Below are 4509 nucleotides of genomic sequence, written 5' to 3' on the forward strand. Positions count from 1 at the left end.
CAGATAGAATAGAAAAAGAATAGAGCAAGCTAGTGTTAGAGGCCTTTTTTGCTTTTGTTAATCAGAAGTCAGAAGTCAGAAAGTCAGAATTATAATTGTATAATAAATAAAAAGAAAACAGATAGAATGCAAAAAGATTAGAGAAGCAAGTGTACGTTATTTTTATTTTTTTAAAGAAAACAAGCAGTTAGTAAATAAATAAATAGAGTGCAAGTTTAAAAGGGGCCATTTTTATTTATTTTTTTTAAATAAAGAATAGAATTAGAATAGAGAGTGCTACAGTTAGAGGGTCAAATAAAGATGGAACAGATGTGTTTTTAGTCATTTCTTGAAGATGGCTAAGGACTCAGCTGCTCGGATTGAGTTAATTTATAATAATTAATAAAAATGTACACATTTAGCAGAGACTTTTATCCAAAGCAACTTACAAATGAGGACAATGGAAGCAATCAAAATCAACAAGAGCAATGATGTGCAAGAGCTTTAACAAGTCTCAGTTAGCCTGACGCAGTACATGTAGCAAGTTTTTTAAAATTATATAATAAATAAAAATGAAACGAATAGAATACAAAAAGAATAAAAAGAATAGATAAGCTAGTGTTAGTAAATGAATAGAATGCAAGTCTGTAAGGGGCAATTTTTTTTTAAAGAATAGAATTAGAATAGAGATTGCTAGAGTTAGAGGGTCAAATAAAGATGGAAGTGATGTGTTTTTTGCCGATTCTTGAAGATGGCTAAGGAATATAGCCATAAGGAAACTTAATATATATAACATAAGGAACTTGTGTTAATGAATCAGTTCAAGAATGCAATTAATGTCCAATTATTATAATTCATTTAGACATTGAAGGACAAATTATTCAATTTCCCGGTCAAACTCCACATATTAGAAGATTAAACCAAAAAGGTAAACTAGAGATTCCTATTAATGATCTGCTTCTAGACTCCATGCAGAAGAGGCATCATCGGAACGCAAAAAAGAAAGCAGAAATGGAGAAGAAGGGAAGCAGAAGCGACCAGACAGGAGACCGTGGACATGCTCTTGATGGCTAAGGAACTGCTTCGGATAATTCGACAACATGAACGTATAAATAAACGGTTGATGAAAAGGGTTAAACAATTTATTGAAGTTAATGAGTTTAATTTGAAGATGGAAACTTTGCGAGGTGAGGTTGACTGTTTGAGAATTCAAAGAGCCAACGCCGCTTCCAAAAGTATAAACGGTTAAACTGACATCCTGTCAAAAAGCGAGAGCAGGTGTCACTATCTGGGTTAACAGTTAACAAATGGAAAATGTTAAGGTGTGAAAACTTGCTCGTATATTTTTGCAAAGGTGTTGCTGCATTGTAGTAGTGTAGATGCATAATTGTGGGTAGCACTATATATAAGGTTTATTGGTTCATTAAGAGCGAAATTACGCAACAACATACAACAGAAAGCCCTTCTTTTTTTAAAACCACCTTCACATGGTTTATGTATTTGGCGTAAACGCCACTCCAGTATACATGCAGTTCATTCAGTCAGCAGATTTTTGCACGTCATTTCGACTACGTGGCATCTGAGGACTTCACTATTTTCAGCATGTACAGCATGTTCAATGGGTTGCATTGTTGTTTAGTAGCATGCCAAATGTTCAGAAATATTTTTCCTGAAGACTTTTACTAGACAAAAACTACATAAAATAGTTTTGTATTCATTCATCTTAGTGAAAAAATAAATATATATAATTTAAAAATGATGTGAATTTTGTGCAAGCAGTCAGTTCTCTATGGGACAAAAAAAGTCATCAAAAAAGTTTAATGTCAAAGAAGTCACTAACACAGAACATGATCACTGCATTGAAAAATACGAGATGCAGGGCAGTTAAACTAACAAAACACAAGGTACACAGGACATGTTTTTTCTTGTCTGGAAAACTTTAGTAGCTTAAGACCCCTGCATCTGCAAGCATCTTTATGTGTGTTTCTTTGTTTTTTTCACTTTCAGTGCAGCAATGTATTAAATATGAGACATCTGGTGAATTTAAAACATATTGCATGGATCTTTTCAGACTAACAACCATCATGACTCATCAAAACCTAAACATTTGTCTTATCACTGCAACCACATGTAAGCCTGCTGGGTAATGACCAAAAAAAAAAAAAAAAACTTGTCCTAAATGTCATTTGGTCCTAAAGTGACCAAAGAGAAGATAATTAAAACTCTAATCTCTTAAAACGTTGTATATCTCACTGCACCTCAAAATTAATTACGCCAAATAAACATCATAACATCTATTTACTGACTCCAACATTACATATCAGCCCAGACCTCACTTAGGATTGCAGTCTATTAGCGTCATATCAGCGATACATGCGATGCATGAGCTACTGGTTTTAAAACGGTTTATGACCGGTCATTAACATATATTTGCACATGATAAGAAGATGGACAGCAGGGTTTAGCAGAAAGAAACTCCTGCATAGAGAAAATCTCTTGGAAATAAAAATATGAAACTACAGCCTTGTTGTAAACAAGCCACCAAACAGTCACGTAACCAAAAAATGGTTAAGGGTTTGAAATGAGTCACTGTTGCTCAAATATTTGGACTGACATGATTGCATCATAATGGATAAGACACTTGTTTTGGTCCATGCAGTTCTTGTGTACAAAAAACATGAACCTTGCTGTTAGGACCAACAATGTAGAATCTTCTCAGTCTTTTCATTAAAAGGACCAATAACAAATCCTACTGACTTTATTTCAGCTTATTGATTTATAACCATCAACATTAAAGCCAGCTATGAGACTATTATTAGGCTTTACAATGGATTAAAATGATGGAATGTGGTGTAATACTGTAATAAACTGTTCATTCAAGGTTTGCCACATTTCTGTAACTGTTTTGCAAAGATAGCAAGCAGTCGAATACTTAGGCCTAATTTTTCCAAAAGAAACGTCTTACCGGAAAAGAAGTCCAACCAATTGTTTGGAAATATTACAGTAGCTATTCTGTGACTGTGAATCTTTCTAGAACTGTGCGTCTAACACACCCTCACTTGTCATTTAGTGGGTGGAAATGAATTAAATCTGGTTTTGGTTTCATTGCCCAAATAGGTTGCACTGGTCATGGTTTTAAAAACCGAGGAGGTTCTAGTAACTTTGAGAGTTAAATTTCCTTGACTGGTTAAGCAAGTTAACATGCATTTGTTATAAAAAGCTGCCGTTTGATAACCAACATAATTATGCCACATGTGCAGTAAGTTAGTTTGCAATCAAATACTCAAACATATGCTTTTGTAAACAAGGAATGGTGAAATCATGTAATAAACACAAATGCACCATTATTGATATGGCAATGAAATAATTTGCACCCGTATTAAATAAGAAAATTATCGAATCGTTTGTATACAGCAGGCTAAAAAAAAAATAGGTGCCACATACAAAAACGCAAACCACAACCCAATGAATTTCGATTCAGCCCATCGCTGCACAACTTAACATACAAAACCGCACACACAAACTGCGTTGCTTTGAATTCCAGACACTACTGATTTCCCAATGTATAGATTACCAGAAGAGTTGTGATCTTACTGTAACTATCCCGCAGTTCTCGGAGAAGCAGAGTGAGCTGATGTGGATCTACAGATCCGTCTCGAGCCGCTTGGAAACTTTACGAGACGCACGAGTGTGACGTGGACGCAGCCTGCCGCATCATCACAAGCACCATGTAACTGGCTACGTTACACCATCCAAAAACATCAGATTCTCAGATATATTTATATAATATACATATATTCAGTAGCCTTTCTCCCGATGTTTGAATCGATCAACTCGCATCTGATTATTTTTGACGTCAAAGTGGTCAGTCGGCTTTACCTGCTGCTGTCAGCGGGGTGTCCTTTGTTGGACTTTCTTCTGCTTTTGTAAATCATTTGACCGAAAACTAACAGACTAATTTGCAGCAGTGCAAACACGGCTATCTTCTTCTTCTTCAAAAAAAAAAAAAAATAAATAAATAATTTAGCTCATTTTAGTATCACACATTTGTCATTTTCTTTTTCTGGAACATTTCATACTCGAATGTTCAAGGTACTGCAGGTCAACAGTTTTTTTTATTCTCACCAAGGCTGCAATTATTTGATACATAAAATACAGTAAAAACATATTATTGCAATTTAACTTAATATTTTAATATATTTTCAAATATCATTTCTTTCTGTGATGCAAAGCTGAATTTTCATTAGTCATTACCCCAGTCCTCAGTGTCACGTTCAAATAGAAAATTATTTTAAATTGTAATAAAATTCAGTATAACTGTATTAATAAATTATTCGCCAAATTAATGCAGCTATGGTGAGCAGAAGAGACTTCTTAAAGGTGCCATAGAATGCATTGATACAATATTTTAAATTGTTCTCTGATATCTACATAGAAGGTATGTGGCTTAGGTAAGGGCAAAAAATCTCAAGAAACGGTTTTCAGGGTTCCCACTCTTTCATGAACACCAGATTCAAGGACTTTCAAGGA

At 34.4% G+C, this 4509-nt stretch overlaps 1 protein-coding gene across 3 annotated transcripts in view; it reads right to left on the bottom strand.

The window, feature by feature from the left end:
* suox (sulfite oxidase) overlaps positions 1 to 3946 on the bottom strand; it is a 13801-nt gene extending 9855 nt beyond the window's left edge. The window contains exon 1 of one of the 3 annotated variants that reach the window (XM_016479703.1): positions 3859 to 3946. The gene's annotated coding sequence lies outside the window, so the exon portion shown is untranslated. Of the gene's footprint in view, positions 1 to 3553; positions 3811 to 3858 lie in introns of those variants that run through there. The other 2 variants (XM_016479701.1, XM_016479702.1) reach the window with 2 other exon arrangements.
* Between the last annotated feature and the right edge of the window lie 563 nt (positions 3947 to 4509).

This window comes from Sinocyclocheilus anshuiensis, unplaced genomic scaffold (genome assembly GCF_001515605.1).
Source record: "Sinocyclocheilus anshuiensis isolate Anshui unplaced genomic scaffold, SAMN03320099.WGS_v1.1 scaffold1809, whole genome shotgun sequence".
NCBI lineage: Eukaryota > Metazoa > Chordata > Actinopteri > Cypriniformes > Cyprinidae > Sinocyclocheilus > Sinocyclocheilus anshuiensis.